Below are 20,322 nucleotides of genomic sequence, written 5' to 3'. Positions count from 1 at the left end.
ACCATAAAATCGTAATGCCCATAATGAGTGCAAAAAACGGACTTGGAGATATCATTGTCCTTGATCCTGAACTGGTGATACCCTGATCTCAAATCGATCTTAGAGAAGATCGTGGCCTGCAGCTGGTCAAAAAAGTTTTCAATACGTGGCAAATGGTACTTATTCTTAATCATCGCCTGGTTGAGCATTCTATAATCTATGCACAACCTCAAGGTTCCATCCTTCTTCTTCACGAACAGTACCAGAGCTCCCCAGGGCAATACACTTAGATGAATGAACCCCTGATCTAAAAGCTCCTGTAATTGTTTTTTGAGCTCTTCCAGCTCCGCGGGTGCCATACGATATGAGGCCTTAGATATGGCGGCAGTTCCAGGCAATAAATCGATGCAAAATTTTACCTCATGAGGCAGAGGAAGGCCATACAACTCCTGGGGAAATATGTCAGGAAATTCACAAACCACGTCTAGATTTTCAATAGGAGTGGGCGCAAGGTCAGACTTAACGATGCTGATAAGGAAAACAGAATAGCCCATGCGAATGAAGCTACGAGCTTTAAGGGACAAAATCATTCGACTTGCTCGTAAAGGCCGGGGAACTTGAAATTCCACCTTCGAAGAATTTGAAGGGGAGAAGACAATCTTGCCCTGACGATAAACGATCTTGGCATGATACTGGCACAACCAATTCATGCCTAAGATGAGATCAAATTCTGACATATTCATCAAGATGGTGCATGCAGGCAAATGACGATCTGATATTACAACATCGAGGTCAGTAATAAACGTCGCACACATAGTGTTCTCCCTCAGAGGGTTATACACATCTAAAGCTGTATGCAAGCATAGAACTGGTGATTGCAACTGAGCCACAAATTTTGCTGAGATAAAAATGTGAATGGCACCACAATCAAAAAGAAAAAAAAGCAGCATGACCGACAACTAAGAGAGTACCTTGCACGAGTTCTCCCTTGGTCAGCTGCTCGATAGTGGTGGCGTAGACTCGCCCTGGCGCCTTCTTAACTCTGTTGCTCTACGGCTGCTGCTGGTAGGTCAACTGTGGTTGTTGCTGCTGAGGAGGCTGGGGTACTCCACTGGATTGCTTGAATTCATCGGCCGCCTTTTTGCGGCAATTGCGAGCGTAGTGGCTTATCTTACCGCAATGCAAACAACCCCCTGTATCCAAGGGGCAAGGGTGCCCGATGTGAGATCCCTTGCATCTAGTGCATCCATCCCCTGAGGGTCGTCGAGGTGGTGGGCGGTTCTGCTGGCATCACCTTTTTTTGCAGGAGGTCCCTGTTGCTTTTCTCCTTCTGGCTTGACAGTAAAAGGTGGTCGCTGCACCTGACCATGAGGTTGTGCCTTCTTCTGGTCACCACCAGACACAAGTGACCTTTTAACCTGCATCATTTTAGCATGCTCCCAATCCTCATTTAAGAGGGTCACCACTACAACTGCTGCTGAGAAGGTCTCGGACATGCTTGTAAGGACCCAATGTCTGAGTCCTTCCTTTAGGCCATGAATAAACTTGTCTGCCCGCTCATGCTCACCATAAAAAGGATAGGGCAATATTGCTCCAACTGCTGAAACTTGGCGATGTAATCACCCAGAGGTAAGCTGCCCTGACACAACTCCAAGAATTCCACCTTTTTCTTCTCTCTCGCATGAGGGGGGAAGTAGTTATCATAAAACACATGCCTGAAAGCACCCCACGGGATGACCTCTGCACCTTGAAAATGCCTCCCTCGAGTCGTTTCCCACCAAACTCGAGCATTGTCCTTCAATCAAAAGGACCCAAATACCATCTTCTTTTCGTCAAGAACCGAAAGGACCTGAAACACCCTTTTGATTTCTTGGATCCAATGCTCTGCGGCTTCGGGATCCACCTTGCCGGAGAAAATTAGAGGGTCTAGCTTCAAAAACTTCTTGAACGTGACCCCCGAATCTGTAGGGACACATTCCCTTTGTGTGGCGACCTGACTTCTAATCGCTTTGGTCAAAGTGTTGAGGGAATCCATCACGAATCCCTTTTGCTCAAACCATTCGTCGGCCGAATCCTCGTTCGGGCTTCTTCTCATCCTTGAAAATAACACTAGGAACAAGGTTAATCAAAGAACATATTTAATTACATTTTATCTTCCTTTTTGTGCAGAGTATCCAGAATATTTTGGGAATGTCGATACAAAAGATCAAAAGAAGAGTAGTCTGGTACAAAAAGTGCATAGACCCAAACCAACTCTTACAGAATAAAACTCCCTTTAGGGAGTACCCGAAAACCGACAGAGATATTCTCTCGTATTCCATGTGCACCTGAACTTGCACTTAGAAGTGAAGGGAAGCTCATCATCCTCTGACGGGGATTACTGCCCGTAAAGGGGTATCACTGGAGTGTATTTCGGCGAATACGATATATCCGAGTCTGAAACATAAATAGTCGGAGACTCGGGCACATCTATAGGTAACAGAAGCTGGCGTAAGAAGCGGCAATGGAGTTGGTGACTCACCAAAAACTGCTATTCCGTCCTGAGGCGGTGGAGGAGGAGGCATCCTCATGTCTGCTGTGGTGGGGAGGACCACGGTAGCAGGGACTGAAGAAACAGGGTCAGCTGAATCCTGAGCGACTAAAGGCTCAACCTGGAGAAGGCACTGGTCTGAGAAGTGCCCGAGCATGCCGCAATCATCGTAGCTATACTCCACCTCCAGAGGGCTAGGCTCCCCAGAATCCACCATAACAACCCACCGATGAACCTGGATGAAAGAACGCACCCAACCGCTTTCCCGCAAAAAAACCTCAGCCCAAACTGTCGCCAACGAAACTTGGAAGGCCAAAGGTAACGGGGTGCCCCACTCATTAGTGAAAACGGGCAACGGAGAGCGACTGCCTTTTTGAAATCCCTTCAAAAGTATCTTTCTATTTTAAAAATCAAGTTATCAAATCTCAGACACGTTAGCTCAAAAACCAAAATATGACAACTGCGAAAGATAGTAGAAAGTTGAAAAAAATGCTCAATCCTTAATTTCAAATGTCACTGTACAAAGAAAAATAGGAGGCCCAACTTCTATTAAAGCAAAACCCAAAACTCTGCAATGGTGGCCAAAAATCTAGAAGGAAGAATACAACCTCAAGCCACGTCGCATGCACCGTCGATTGCCTGCTATAGCTACTCCTCACCTACCCATAAAACAGACCAGTTTCATGAAAAACTAGTAGGAGTACAAAAAGAATAAGAACAACTAACAGCTAAAGCAATCAAGCATACTACAGAATCAACAGTGAGTAAATGAACTATTATGCACAAGAAACTCACAAGTATGATTAGCACGTGATACCACAAGTGCGCAAAAACCAACTGAAAGGTAAGCATGCTCAATTTAGTTATCCCTTATTAATCGGTCATGCGGGTACGTACATGGCACACGAGCCAAAATAGTCGAGACAAAACCGAGGGTTTATTATGCTATATATTTTAAGATACCTTGATTAACTGATTGAATCCTATCCTAAGGGGACGACCGGTGGTCGAGAGAGCAAGTCCCCAAAGGCCCAGTAGGAATGCATCTAACTTCTGCAAAGGTGTTAGGCTATCTTTTGTAGCCCCTTTTCCCTAAACTTCGATGACTGGGGAAGCCGAGTCTTTTGCTCATAAATATCCATTAATGGCTTGTCCATCAGAGTTGGTACCCTTCGTCCTCTCTCTTAGCAAAGCCAGTTCGAATCGAGCGCGATGGGGGCTTCTTAACCGCCGCCTCATTCTTCATGCTTTGGTCCATTAGACCCAAACGAGCATCTTGCCTATGAAGGCGCATGTGAGGTCATTTATGTGTATCTTTAAACAAGTGTCCTTGCACAATCGAGGTCTTATCTACCTCGTGATACTCATTGCATCATGCCAACCAATATTAGCGATGCAATAGTACCATACAACCAATCATTGCCCAAGACTCAAGAAGTAGCATCCCTACGTGCGATGAGACTCTTTTCTCGAGTTAGAAAAAACTAGTATCCCATTTCGTAACTCACAACAGAGTTTGAACGTTGATAATCGCGTTCTTGCGCTTGGCTAAGCTCTGTTGTTGAAACCCGACAACCGTGGCAGTGGTTTGATACTTTTGCATAAAAAGAAGAGTGACATTTGCTATATATATATAAAGGAATTAGCAGAGGCAAACAACAAGTGAAATCAACAGGGACCAAGATCGCAAAACCGCATCTGGATGTAAAGACATGTGCTCGAACGAAGCCTTGGTGCAAAGCGTGGGGCTAAAGAAAATATAAGCAAGAAAATGAAGGACCAGAAATGTGAAACCACGTCCTCGAGGTAAAGGCATAAGTAAATATACGTATAACAATTGTCAGGGCACAAAGCGTGGGGCTAAGAAAAGAAATAGGCAGAAAGTACAGTAAACAAGGACCAGGATCGCGAAACCGTATCCTGGAAGTAGATAGGCAAGCATACACAAATAATTGTCAAGGCACAAAGTGCAGGGCTAACAGAAATGAAAGGACTAGAAAGAAAAGAGCAAAAGCAAAGGACCAAGAACGTGAAACTGCATCCTGGAAGTAAAGGACAGAAAATGAAGTACGAAACGAAAAGCCTTGGCACATATAGCGTGACAACAACAAAAAGTAAAGTGCAGAAAGAGAAAAGGACCAGGATCACGAAACCGCATCCTGGAAGTAAAAGACGTACATACTTATATATATAATATATAAATATATATCCATGTCTTTAGTTCTTCATTAAGTGTCTTTAGTTCTTCATCAAGTCCTTGTTTTTTCAGCATGCTCATTGTTTTACTTCCTTTTTACGCAAACCCCTACCTTAAGGGGGTGCTAGAGGTTGTACGCTTGCGAGCGTATGTGATCACCATCTTGGGTCATGTGGCATGAGAAGACTCTGTGGTGCAACCTGAAAAATAACGAAGTCAGTTCTCAGTTTAAGAATAGAAATACATTACTAAGGTTACAGAGGGCAATAAAGGCGAAGACAAGTCGGATAAACCAAGCAAGGCAGGGGCTTGCCCCTGCCAAAAAGCAAACAAGTAGGGCAGAAGGCCCTACCCCTTACCGAAAGCATACAGAGGCTATGCCCCCTGTCGAACATCAATCAGGGCAGAGGGGCCTGCCCCTTGTCGGAAAACCACAAGGCAGGGGGGCCACCCCTTCCAGAGAACGCAAGGCAGGGGGCACCCCCTGCCGAACAATGCGAGGCAAGGGGGCACCCTCCTATCGAAAAAACAGCAAGGCAGGGGGGTGCCACCCCGTGCCAGAAAATGCAAGGCAGGGGGGCCACCTCCCTTGTCGAAAAAACAGGAAGACAGGGGGCGCCACCCTCTGCCAGAAAATGCAAGGCAGGGGAGCCCACCCCCTACCAGAGAAGCAACAAGGAAGGGGGCCACCCTCTGCTCGAGAAGCAGCAATGCAGGGGGTGCCACCCCCTGCCGGAGAAAACAGCAAGGCAGGGGGCCTACCCCTGCCGACACAACAGGACAGGGGGCCTTTCGCCCCCTGGCGGAAAGCCATGAAGGGCAGGGGGGATCCGTTCCCCCCCCCCCCCGCCAGAGAAAGAAAAAGGGGCAGGGGGGCCTCCCCCCTACCGCCAAACAGAGGGAAGGGGGGGGGGGGCATTCCTTGCCGGAAAACCCCAAAGCAGGGAAGCATCGCCTCCCTGCCGAAGCCACAGGAAGGGGGTTTGTCCCCCCTTTGCCGGGAGGCAGGAAGACGAGGGAGAGAGACGCGTACCTGGAAGGCGCCAGTGGTTGGGGACGTTGGCGACGGATGGAGGCAGACGACGCCGGACGGAAGCGGATGGTGTCGGACGAAGGCGGACAACGAGAAGGAGAGGGAGCTAGAGGTGAGGAGAGAGAGAGCGAAGAGGGGCTTTTTTTTCTAGGTCAAACCCGATCCGACCTGGACCCAACCTCACTCGGATCCGCCCGGATCTGGATCGTGTCCAGCAGACCGAGTCTGATGTGTTGGACACGCATCGGATACACGACGTGCCCGACATGGGTCAGACACGCGACGTGTCTGACATGACACGTTATTTGTTTTTTATTTTTTTCAGGTTTTTTACACGGGAGGTTGACCCCCTCTTCGCCTCTCTTTCTAATTTATGAACTAGGCAACTTGCTTGCTTGGCAAGCAAGTTGACCTTTTGAATTTTATTTTCTTCTCTTTTATTATGTATATTTTTTTCTACTTTCCTTTCTTCTCTCCATGCTCCAGCCTTTTAGAGACCTTCTAGAGTTCTCTAAAAGTGGCGTCCTCCAATTATGGGGTTTATTTTTAAAGTATGGAAAGTTTTGACTTTTTCTACCTTGGTTTTAACTTTTGGTAACTTTTAATTTAACCTCAATTTAAAGTTGATTTTTATTTTTATGGTTTTAAACTTTAAATTAGGATGCCACATAAGATAAGATGGCCTACCTATGGACTCCTACCATTTTATATAATACAATTAATATTTGAATTCCATTCTACTAAATAAAAATTTTAATTTAATTTAAATTAAATTTAAATGAAACCTTTTATAAATACAAATATAAATTCACATACAATGTAAATACATGGAATCTAAATTGAGTCTACCCTAATTAAGTTTTAGTAATTATATTTCCAAAATCTTAATTATTTAAATTACTTATTTTAATTAATTCTCATTAGGCTAACTCTGAATTTTACAAAAAATATGATTCAAAATTCAAAATTCACCTTAATTGTACTTAAATTCTAAATGTCATTTAAGCCTAAATTAACTTTGAATTTCAATTAAATTCAAATTCAAATCTTTACAAATTAAAATATAAACATCTATTTATGTAAATTATTTATATTTCTTAAGGGTTAATTCAAATTCTTCAGAAATAATTTTTGAAAATTTTGAAACTCAATGGGGTCGACGAGACCCTAGGGCGTGTAGGGGTTCTTCTTCGACATTTTTAATTTCTTTTAAATCCTATAAACCCTCTAGTGCATTTCTTGGCTAGAACTTGAGAATTGTAATTAAAATCAAAGAATTTCAGAAAAAAGCCTTAAAATTCTTGGGTATTGCATCTAAATTCAAATCCACATCTGACCTAAATTCATAAATCAAAATCCACTTTCGATAAACTCTATAAACTAAAATCAGAATTCAATAAGACTCATAACTCAAATTCAAATCTGATCCGAATTCTCGAATCAGAATTCAGATTGATAAAACTTCAGAAAAATGAAATCAAAATTCAATAAACTTCAAATTTAAAATACACACTTAGTTTGAATCTCGTCTAATATTTAAAACTCAAATTATGATTCGATAAAAATCAAAACCCTGATTCAAAATAAATTCTTAACTCTAACTTTATTCTGAATCTCAAATAATGCTTGAATTATAATTAAATTTATAGTTTAATTTTGAATAATATTTTAGCCATAATTTATTATTTCTCATAAAGTATTGAAAATTATGGGTTTTACAGTATTCTCACACTCTCAAGTGAAATTGATGGGTAGACCGGTGATGATCATCCATTTTGTGGCATGACAACATTATGGCTTGGAGAGTCCGATATCAAAATGGGCGAATAGAAAGAGGTGTATCCTCCATTTAGGCCATATAGGATAGACGTACATGTTGCAAGGTGCTAACTTTGTGAGTGATAGAATTCTGCAGGGAAAAGCCAATCATTAACTCCCAGACTTGGTGATCCTACCGAAGTCGATGGGGTACTGCCACTCCCCATACTCGAGTGATGAGGTCCACTGATGTGTGAGGTCTCGTCTCTAAGGTCAAGTGATGCCCGTTGACCCATATCGACAGTGTATTTTCTTTGTCATTTTTTGACAAAATGCCCCTCTTCGCCACAAAATTGGCAGTCATAGAATTCGAATGGACACATACATTCAAAGTGCATGATTCAACACTAATAGCAGTAGCCTCACAAATCGTGGGTTGCCATCTATAGTTTGACAAAGATTTGCCCACTTATAGTGCAATACTGCGAATATGAGAAATCTTAAACCAGATTTCTCAAACATAGGCTTTGATACCAATTTTGTAACACCCCAGATTTTCAAAACATTACTTGATCGAAAATTCATGAATTTTTTTCCTTTGCAGCGGAACTTAGAAAAGGTTTTTAGCAGCAAAAATGGACGATAATGAGTCATCGGTTTTAAAAAATATCGGGCAAGTCACAAGTATGTGGCCAAGCACTCATTGACCACCAAACTCTTATATTTATCAAAACAAGTTGTTTATTACAGACAACACTGCTTGGAAAAGTAGTATTCTATGAAACTGGTTTTATAAAGGAAGTGGTGCAACATTGTCTCGAGAAATCCTAGAACTCGATGCCACCTTGCTTTGCATATCGCATCATAGATTCAGTACATGTATTCTCCATTAAACAATGGTCAGAACCATCGTTGGTTTGGTAGAAAAGCATTAAAATCAAATCAAGTATAAACTCGTGAAAATACACGAAGCCACTTAGGGTCACAGTTTGTAACAACGATGCTCAAGTCATCACGATTTAGCGTATATCGTGAAAGCCTCTTCAGGGTCATGGTTGAAACATCCAAGCTCAAGTCTCCACGACTTGGCATATATCACGAAAGCCTTTTCAGGGCCATGACTAGAACATTAAGCTCAAGTCTCCAAAACTTGGCACATTTGTATCTCACGAATTCAAGTGGGAGCTTCTCGAGCTTAACTTAGTCGTATAGATACAATACAGGTCTTTTCTCTATCGGTCCAGTAATATACCGATCTCAACACCTTTCACAAAGTTATGTAAGAATCATTAGAACAATGCTAATTCATTCATATATTCATACAATGTTGAACCTAAAACTAATGCATTATTTTGATATTAACTCATTCACCCCATTTTTGGCGTCAAACGAAGTCATCTGGTGTTTATTATTCCTTGTATTTTAGATACTCCAGAGGCCTGATGACCCTGTCCATAATGGAGCGCTAGAACTCATACCGAGATAACCCCACCAGGTTATTTCAGATGCATCCTCTACCATAGTAGCGGGGTTCAATCCTTAGATATTAAGGATAACCTGACCTCCAAACTTCATGAGTGACGGGGAGGTCCCTTGAATTCTTTGGTTTATAATAAATACATGTCACTCGCAGCTGTACCATCAATGTCTTCCATGGCTAGCGTAAGTCCTGAAGGGGTTCGATGGTATAACTATTTTTTATAGGACATTTGAATGTCACTCGGGCAACCAGTGCATTCTGCACTAAGGGAATATGTACCTCAACCCCATTCAGTTATTCTGAAGTATGGTCTAATCATGTGGTCAAGGGACTATCGTTAAGTTTTATTCATATGCATGCATGACTCCACGCTCAGCATCGACAACCTTCACAAGCGCTTTATCTCTTTCAGGTGGACAACGAACTCTGGCACTTCGAACCTTACAAGTCTTGTTATATAACACTATTTCACATGAGCATGCATATACCACGATCACTTTGGATCAACTATTTGACGTATGTAGCTGCAACAAGCACTTGGTCTAGACAAGGCACAACAACTACTTTTGCACACTGACCCTTATGAGTAGGGTGCCCTTACAGACGAAGGTGGAACAAGCATTTCAGCAGGATTCCAACAACAGGGGTATCATTGTGCCATTCAAACTAGTTCAAGCAAGCTTTTTGTTGAATATTTCGATAGCACTTCCTCTGCTTGACGGAGGAAGCATGACGACCCTTTCTATTTATAGAAAGTACATATCAGAATTTTGGCAACATCTTCTCTATGTGATGGAGTACGTGCTATGCACTTACTAAGCTTGTTGAGCTTCTTTCAGAAATTTCAGTAGCACTTCCTCTCTTTGGCGGAGAAAGCATTGCATTCTTTCAAGTTGGTGAGCATCTTTTCAGAAAATTCGACAGTACTTCTTCTCTTTGGTGGAGAAAACACTATGCTTAACTCAAAGATAGATGTGCATCGTTGTGCGTACTTCACATCTATCATGGTTCATTGGAACCTTAAGCCTTAGCTAGGCTATGCGCAAGTGGCAGGTTTTTATGAAAAAATGATTTTGCGCAAGAGCAAAGCCTTTTCAATAGCGGATTCGTCAATCAAAATCGTGATCGAGAAGCGGCATATGGAATCACATTTAGCGATAAGAGTTGATCTCCATTTGAACGCTCATTTATACGCAACTATATATAATATAAACAGAAGCCTATGCGATATTGTGTGGTGACATAAATGAAAACATATTTAATGTTCGGTGAAAAAAAATAAACTAAATAACTCAAAGAAAGTAAATACATGTATATTTGCAGAAAACAGGAGCCTTGGCATCGTTCGACGTAATGACAATCTTAAATGCATAAGTAAATACATATATACATATATGCAAAAAGTATGAGCCTTGGCATCATTCAACACAATGACAATCTTAAAAGCATAAGCAAATACATATATCCGTATATACGGAAAGTAGGAGCCTTGGTATCATTTTTTGTGATGGTAATCTCAAAAGCATAAGCAAATACATATATATTGCGAAAAATAGGAGCCTTGACATCGTTCGACGTGACGATAATCTCAAAAGTATAAACAAATATAAATATATTATGAAAAGCATGAGTCTTAGCATCGTTCGACGCGATGACAATCTTAAAAGTATAAGCAAATACATATGTATCAAGAAAAGTAGAACTTTGGCACCATTTAGTGCACAAACCTACCAAAGCTATGCGGTGGTGCTCCAACGAGGTGGTTGAAGCACTCCTACATCATGGCCGACACGTCTTTACGTCCGGTATGGTCACAACCAATAGTGTCTCTTGCAACTTTTGATGAAATGGCGATCCGACGAAGTCTAGACCAAGAACCAATTTGGACCTAGCTTAGGTCCAACTAGGTTCGAACCTAACTCAACTAGGCTAGGTTTTGTTGGATGGGTTGGACTTAGGCATGGAAATGGTAGAGGAGGTCAAGCCGTCAAGACCAAGGGGTCATGTCCTAACTGGGTTTGAACTAGGTTAAGTGGGTCCAAGCCCACCTCAAATAGGCTAAGTCTAGGTCAAGTGATTTTGACCTATGCAAAGACCAAAATAAAAGAGGAGAGAAAAAAGCTAACCTGGTAGGTCAAGTGAGTCTTGCCCAACTGGGCTAAGTAGGTCCAAGCTCACTGCAAGTGGGCTTGGTCTAGGCTAGAACCAAGAGAGAAGAGAGGAGCTAGAGAGAGAAAGATGAGAAAAAAGGAGGGGAATGATTTTTAAGAGAGGGGGTCACCTCTATTTATAGTTTTTCAAGTAGATCTTGGATCCACATGTGGTGTGGATTCGATCCAAAACTCTTTACTTGATCTAATATCCAAACTTGGTGATAAAGTAATAAAATGACTTCTATATCCCTGTGAGACCCACCTAATAATTTATTGAGATATTTTTGTGGGGCTCATAGGATATTTTTGTGGGGTCCACCAGATATTTTTTTGGGTCCTACGTATTTTTGGGGTTTTATCAATATTTTTTATGAAAAATTATGAGTACACCATTTTTTTCGTATCGATGAAACTAAACAAGTTGGCTCATTGAAATCTCTTAATTTTACTCAGTGAGGAAGTTATGACTCCCCGACTGTTTGAGCATATATCTGCAAGGATACATACATCATAAGTATAATTGGTTCGTTGAAATCTATTTATTTCGTATTTCGAGTTCATATGCTATTTTTACATAAAATACCTCATGAATTTATTCATAATTTTTGCTAAAAAATTATGGGTCTTACAATAAGGCATGCTAGACATGCCCATACACTGATGAATGAGTTAAGGTTTATGGCAAACCTAAGGTGCAACAATGTATCATAGTATGAAAAAATACATGCACACAAAAAACTCGGATCGCCTTCACAGGCAAGATGTTCGATTGGTTTAACAGACTAGAGCATGGTGAATGAATTACAAGAAAAAAATACAAACTTGAGAAGCTAACCAAAACGAGTAGATGATACCTAAATAAATGAGACATGAAATGTAACAAATCTCCTTAATAATAGAGTACTCATTAACCCATTCACATTTATGGCCTATCTCGAGAGGATATCAGGTACAAGCTTTGATGGACATTGTTGTTAATAACTATGCGCCTCGAATGACAATGACTCAACATCCTTAGTTATCAGAGTTAGGGGACATGACTATCAATTATTGTCCTAAGTGGTAGATCACATAACTTCTGCAATAAGTTAGGATGCATCAGGGTTTGCCTTAGCCTCCAGAGATTTCTTATACATTATATTGTCCCCTTTAGAATGGATTCAGCTAGTCATTCGAGGTATTAACATACATGAGATAATAAACCCCTCGAATGGTCTCAGTTTGTCTCTATGTATTCGTCCTATGAATACCTAGATGTAGGGTAATATCGAAACAAAATCTTGATATTCACACTGTTAATTGGAATGAAAACGTGCAGAGCTTATACAAATTAGCAGATCGTTTGATTGCATGTATTTGATATTATTGATTGCGACTAATATATAGGCATGACTATTTGTTATACGTATATTAGTTTTTTACATTTTTATGACATCATTGTATCTACGAGGCTAATGTAGTCTGACCCTTTATCATTTCAGGTGATGAGTATACAACTGCTATAAGCGATGGCGATGACGCGTCAATGTCAAGAATCTAGTTTTCCTGTATGTTCGCTCTTGAGCACATTTTGGTGTTTTGTATGTGGAATTTTTGTATAAAACTATTTCAATCTAAATCTTTGGTTTGAATCATTATGTGTTTGAATCATTGAGTGAAAATGCGGACCCAAATCAGAGATACTTGAGGACTCAATCCATTTACTGAATATTTTGCGTGTAACCCACCCAGGGTTAGCTAACTTTATTTTTTCGAACAAATATTTCATTATATTATCGTTTTAACTCTAAAAAAGGATTAAGTGCAAAAAAATTAACTTTTTTCTAAATTTTACAAGTTAAAATTTTTAGAGCGTTATACCTACTGACATGAGACTAAACTTGGGTTTTGATTGGGTTGGCCTAAATCTTTATCAGTAAGTTGATTCCAACAATGCAAGTGTTGAGCTTAGATGGTGGTCATTGATGGATGACCAACTATGTCACATGGATACGAGGATACAATCATTTTTATGAAGTTGTCAATATGACTTGTATATAAGAAGATACAGAACATGAGTGAAAATAGAGTATCCGTGTGGCATAGATGACCAAGCGATTGATTGTACACCCATTTGATCTGTCATCGAATCACAAGTAGCGTGAATCTAGGTCAATGTCTAGAACTCAATCAACCAAGATCAGTATTAGTTTCAGTCGCTTTTCTTAATCAATTAAGAAAAAGACTTGGATGTATCATATCGGTTAGGGCCACTTTTTTTGGAAAGGCAAGCTCGGGTTAGGCAGACCCTTACCAGTTATACTATGATACCATTGGGATTCGAACTTGCAACGTCCCAAAACAAGGTAACGTGCACTAGCTGCTCCTACAAGACAAGGGGAGCCCCGGTTGGTAGTTAGGGCAACTTATGGACACCACACCATCAGAACTTTAACCAAAAGCATATGAACAAGGGGCTAACTCATTTGCTCCACATTACTCGTGAAACAAAACCCAAACTGAGCTCCCCAAAATGGTAGTTTAGGTGAAGTATTCAGCAAACAAACTGGACCAACATCAACATTAGATACCCCAGCTCACCCTCACTATTCGGTTGGCCTAAATATCTAACAAGACTGTATTTAAATGTTCCCGGTCCAAACCATTTGCATCCCTAGAGAGAGAGAGAGAGAGAGCTCGTGCTGCAAAATCACTTGCTTCGTAATGCGAAGCTCATTGCCTACTCTCAAGCCTTCACTCCTCCTGCCAACATTTAGCTGTGCTGGTATGTCACTCAGCATCAAAGCGAACTTCGGTACTCTATATGAATTGAGCGTAGGTGCTTGCGATACATACTTGATGGGTTTTTCTGCTCTTTCTGTGTTTTTTTCGCAGTTTCGACCCCATAAATGTGTTGGGCATGGTTGATTTACGAGGAATCCATACCTGGATCATGTGTTTTCTATGAAAAAAATTATATTTGGAGCCTCGAAAAATTATAAAGATGTTGGACCGTTGATTTTTCAAACCTTATAAAAACCCACCCATGTGTCGGAATCGAACACTTCAAGAGTTTATCCCTACAAAATCAAGTACATAGATCACATCTGTACGGTCAGAGTTTTAAAAAACCCAAAAAAAAACTAAAAACTCATCTAGCAAGCACCTAATGTTCAAGCACCTATGTTGTACTATATATATATATATATATATATATATATATATATATATATATATATATATAGAGAGAGAGAGAGAGAGAGAGAGAGAGAGAGTAAACATCCAGGTTTGGTGAAGAAGCGGGATGGCACTTATTTGCACTGGTCCAAGCCTAGAGTTGGGGTGGCCTGCCTGGTCGAAGGGCTGGGTGGGCCCCTGTCCTAAAGCAGAGGGGACCGCGTGAGGCGGGCTTCACTGAGCAGCGAGCACCTCCAGCTCCAGGTGGTGGAAGGATAACGGATCGTTGCCCTTCCTAGATTTGCCAAGTCTGCCTTCCGTGTGCGGACTTCCATTCTTTTTGAAGTGGGAAAATAATGGCAGCCAAAATCTTACGAGAAATTGTTCTTAAAACTTCTCCCTTTTTATCGTCAAAATAACGGGAAGAATAGATTATTTAAAAAGTTTACCAATTATATGTAAAAATAAAATTTGCATAGAAATGAAATAACTGATTTTATGTAGATAAAAAAACTCATTTTATTCGTGAGAAAAATAATTGTTAAACACAAATATTACAAACTCTAAAACAGTAACATCGCGTGATATATATTTTGAAAATATTTGAGATAACTTGGCCATTTAAATTGGTGACCAAAATGTTTTTTTTTGTGTGATATATTGAAAATGTAACCAATATTTTGGTGTTATCACATATATAGCATAAAACCAATGTCCTGACCCAGGATTGTCTCGGTGAGGTAAAGTCTCGCGATAAATGAGATGTTTTTGTTTTTATAGAAAAAGGTACCGATAAAATACAGAAATGTAAAATGTAAATATTGTAAATATAATACTGTAGTTGTTGTTATCAAATCAATGTCTTACTAATATTGCAAATTTTTAAAGTAACCATTATTTTGAAAAACATCACGTTATTTCTAGATTATATCAGTATCTGAAAATATCATCAAAAAATTATTCGTATCGGCAAACTATCTGTTACATTTGGTGACATAGCATAAAATCATTGTCACATCTTGTTCTTGCGAAAATCTCAATGAGAGAAAACCTCATGATATATTGAAAACTATGGTTTTTCCTAAAAAATCTTGGGTAAATATCATCATATAAAAAAGATAAAAGGATACTAATATAAGTACAATAATATTAAAAGAAATAAAATGTGGCTATCTTTGAAATTCTGATGTTTTCCAAATATCACATATTTTGAGAATACTTTTTTCTTTTTTTTTAAAGGCAAGCTGGGATTCGATCAGCTTGACACAGGACCCCGCTTACCAAATGAGATATCACCTTGGTGGTTTGAAAATGCTTTTTTTGGGCAATATATCGTGATAATATTTAAGGTGTAAGAATCCTTTTAGAAGAACAGGACCTAATTCTAGGAGAGAGAGAGAGAGAGGTAAAAAATGCTCTAGAAGGCCTGCATAGGGGTGCCGGCCGGGTTCCGGTCATGGCCGACAAAAACTAGTTTTTCCGTTGACTAAGCTGAAAAATAAAAAAAAATAAGAGTATAAAAATATCAAATTGAAGTATAAAAATATGAAATTACAATATTAAAAATGAACCAACAAAATTGTTCACCGACAGTGAGACATAACTATCAACTTATGAATATGATAATGAACCATTTGTCACATAATTATTTACAGCGCCTTAATTACTAGACTTGGCCGCCTTCCAGCTCATGAACGTTATTTTGGTAGTTGGGAAATTATTAAATGGCCATCTGAAATTCAGATGGACACGCCCCTCGAGGTTAGTTAGATCTGGCATGGGTCCCACTTCAGACCTGAGTCCTAGGGCTGGTAAACGAGCTGAGCCACGAGCAGCTTGGCTTGTTTTACGGCCCTAGATCTGGACGGATCCCATATCCCTAAGGACAATTTTCAGGTCCTGATTGACGTAGGGATCTGAGATCTGAGGCAATTCAAGCGCACCCGGAATGTGTGTGTATTTGAATCTCAGATTTGAGATTCACATCTCTCTCCTCCAGCCCCCTTAGGTAGGACAAGGGATCTGTGAATCTATTTCAAAATGAATCTCAAAAAAATGAAGTTATGAGATTTACATTTAAATTGCTCAGGTCTGAACATAGGTCTCAAGCCAAATCCGGTCCCTTGGATCTCAGATCCAAATGCACCTTAAAAGGCTGATCCCTGTCCTAGCAGCTTGTGCCTCTTTGGTGCATAGTTATTAGGCCTGTCAATGGGTCGGGTTTACCAGGACCTGGCCCGTACCAAACCCTATAGGGTCAGAGTATGGTGATAAATAAGAAGATCCAGGTCCACACCGGAAGGTCTGATTAATACATGGATCGATCCAGGTATAGTTTGTGAAATTTTATACCAGACTCGGGCCCAACCTGAGTTTCCATTAAGACCTGCAATTTTTCAATGCCAAAATGATAAAAAATAATATTTTACCAGGTATGGCCCGGGTCTGGTTCATGTAGTTCTTATCGGGTCCAGGTATGGTTTCTCCTTATGATAGGTCCGATTAAACCGGGTCTGAACCCGATACCATACCCGAAAATCAGGGCTAAGTCTGGTTTTACCTGGATCCGAACCGAACCCGACTCGTTTGATACCCCTAATAATTAACAAATAATATTTGTTGTGCTTATTAAGTGATTGGTATCTTTTTTAGCTATAACTAATAAATATAATGATCCCCTTGCAAACCTCTGGGTCCTTCTCAATCATAAATGATGATATACATCTCTTCCACAGAGCTCTTGTAAAATATAAAGGCAAACCCCAGAAAGAAAATACCAAGGGCAAATTGGTGAATTTCTCACATAGTGCGATGTAAGTGTTGCTTCCCTCCAGTTATAAATTGTGACCAATTGGTGCCCTTAAGCAATGTCACCCCGTTCCTAAAATTGTTCCACGAACTCCAGTGTTCCTGTTTTTCTTTGAAGAGAGAGAGAGAGGAGTTATGATAACCATCCGTAGATCATGTTTGGAGGCAGCCAAAAATGCAATATTTGGTTGCCTAGGCCTTGCAAACACGGATGAGCCTGCTAACAGACCCCAAGTAGAGAAGAAGGATCCCAGCACAAGAGCAGTTGAAAGTGAGCCACAAAAGCTAATTAACCAAGACAAGCCAACTGAGACCAAGGAAGCTGGACCAAGCAATGGAGATCAAGATCTCACGGCGCCGTGGGTCAGCGAGGAGACCACGGTCAATGAGCACGCTTCTTTGGTACCTGAGGCCGCCAACATTGAGGGAAGCCCGAATCTTGATTCACCAAAAATGGATTCAGATCTGCCTAAGGCTGATGCTATCACTAATCAAATTGTGGAAGAGAGTGCATTTCTTGAGCCATCACCAGGTAGTACTAATGAGCCTGGGTCCATGACAAAGTTGGAAACATCTCCAATTGTAGATGCAAGTGATGAGAAGCTTGTGTGTGAAGGTGATACAACCAACGCCATACAACAATCACTTGTCTATGCACCAGTACTAGGAGATCAAGAAGACCGGGTGCTAACAATACAAGCTATGACCAGCGGGCTCGAACCCGAAGGCACGAGTTGGCAGATCTTAGACGAGGTATACTTTCAACATGCATGATTTGATACTAGCTCTAGATAACAAACTGGTATATAGATGTTTTGATGCTGAGTTTGTGTTGGATATTGTTTTGTAGGAAATGGAGTCCTCCGGGCCCGTCGCACCGCAGATCAGCTCTGGATCAGGGGGGCAAGTAGACTAAGCCTGGTTATTGCTCACCAACTTAGCTTACTTGCTGGTTTGTTATTCTTTGCTAGGGTTTCCAGGAGAAAGTTTGGTGGGGTCAAGCTTTGACTCGAGGAGAGAAGATGGCTAGAAGATGGAAGTGCAATGGATCTGGTGTCTAGAGGTGGTTGGGCCTAAGAAGATTGGACTTGCCTAGGGAATCCACATATGCTGTCTACCGGTCTAACAGGATGCACGTGTCACCTACTTGGTCTAACTTGGTTCAGTATTGTCTTTCAAAAAAAAAAACTTGGTTCAGTATTGGGATGGTAGACTATGTCCTTAATGCCATAGGCTGTTTCACATATTATTGTGCCTGATATGTAAGCAAATGAACAAGCATTATTTCTGGTATGGTAATTTTTCAATGACTGTTTGGTGCAGATGTATTACTCAAGAGTAGAATATCTGTGCATTTTTAGATTTACATTTTGTCAGGTCGCCATGACATTCTAATGAGTTCTTAATTATTTTTATTTTTTGTAATATTTTGTATTGTTTTTCAAGAAACTAACCTTACATACGTCATCAACATGTTTTGGTTAGTGGGAATCGGCTCTTGGATCATCTAATTACGATACATCGGTACTATTTTGGGAGCCTTAAAAAATCAACTGCCCATATCATGATATTTTCTTGGGTCGCAAAATCATGTTTTCCCATGAAAAAACATGACCAAATAGCAGTTCCTAGCATTCGGACCATGCTGAATCCATCTATGAAGTCTGATTGGGTCAACATGCATGCCTATGATTTCTAGCTTTATCGAGAAGGTGAGCTCATGAACAAAGGTTACCCCTTTTAACTACATTGCATCATATTAATGGATTTATCATGGTTTATTTAGATAGTAGAAATCATGCTTCTCACTAAAGATTTGGACGTGAGAAACCATTTTTTTTATATTACATTCTGGTGCAATCTGAACTGTCCATCCTAATTTTATATGTCAAAAATGACCGTAATGTAGGGGGTGGAGGGGGGGGGGGGGGTGGCGGGGGGAAATGGCATGTTCTCAAAAAAACCCTACAATTTGCCAAAATTTCATGTTTTTAATTTTTTTAAAACCTTTTTACCCTTTGCATGTGCGAACCTCATAATTTTTCTCATAAATATGTGAAACAACATATGTTCTCAGATCTATATCTTAACCCCACGTTGAAAAACTAAGATAGATCTTGAACTTTTCGATTTTGAGTCAGAACCGAAAACCCTTCTAAGGTTCTCATTTCTAAGATCCAAAACCGGAACAAAAAAATAGTTTGTAGATTATTACAGTTGAGCAGTCTTTGTTCTAGAAAGTGTTTCTCCTTAACCTTTCATCAGATAGACGTGATCTTGGTGGCATTAAAAAGTTAACATTCTATTGTTATTTTTTTTTTCTCGAATTCCTAACACAAGTGGCCGAAAAATAGTATAAAATCATCGAGAATAGGTGCAATTGTGCATGTTCATCTCTTGTTTTAAAAAAAATTGAGGGTTCATCTTTTGTTTTAGAAATGTTCGTGAGACTGAATCTCAACGTTCGTTCATCATTTTTTAGTAAATAAAATATCATTGAAAAGATGTTTTTGTCTAAAATCTCTATTATTTTTGTATTTTTTTATTTCTACGTTTTCTAGATAAAAAAATCAATGACAATATAAAGTGCCACCGATGAAGTGTTGTCGATGTGTGTTTCACCAAAAATTTTGCAAGGAGAGAAAGAAGTTTGGAGACCACTGGTTTGGGACCACAAAAACTTAAGAGTATGTTTGAAAAAGAAAAAAACTTTCATAGGAAAATAAAGTTTTGCCTATGAGAGTTTTTGATATGAAAAGCTTTCCAAAAGAATAGTGGTGATGGTGAGATGGGTGGTGGGAGTGTAAAAATAAATTCTCATGGTAGGAAACATTACTCCACCCCTCCCATGAAAGGATGTTTTCTATCAAAAAATATACTTTTTAGAAAAACTCCGAAAAAGTCTCTATTGTTTGGAAGGGTCGAAAAATCCATACAAAATTTTCATTTTGCATCACTTTTCTTACATTTTTCTCGCTTCCAAACGTGCTCTAAGTTATGTGAAAATAACCTAGAAAATGCTTTAAGAAACAAAATATCACATTTAGTGTCACAATTTTCATAACAATTTTCACTAGTATCACAATTTTCAAGAATTTTGCATCCAACAACAAGAAACTCTTGAAGAAATTCGCAGGTAGTGTCGCGATTTCCGTACTATAGTACCACAATTTTCATATTTGAAAAGAAATCTCGCATCTTAGTATTTCAAGAATCATGGAGATAATA

General features: G+C 40.0%; 1 non-coding gene across 1 annotated transcript; it reads left to right on the top strand.

Annotated features, from left to right (window-relative positions):
- The first annotated feature begins 14,333 nt into the window (after positions 1-14,333).
- LOC149826863 (signal recognition particle RNA) lies at positions 14,334-14,625 on the top strand. The gene has a single exon (XR_016435807.1).
- Positions 14,626-20,322: the final 5,697 nt, after the last annotated feature.

Source organism: Nuphar pumila, chromosome 10, assembly GCF_984573655.1.
Source record: "Nuphar pumila chromosome 10, dmNupPumi1.hap1.1, whole genome shotgun sequence".
Lineage (NCBI taxonomy): Eukaryota > Viridiplantae > Streptophyta > Magnoliopsida > Nymphaeales > Nymphaeaceae > Nuphar > Nuphar pumila.
This window is presented reverse-complemented; position numbering and strand designations above follow the sequence as displayed.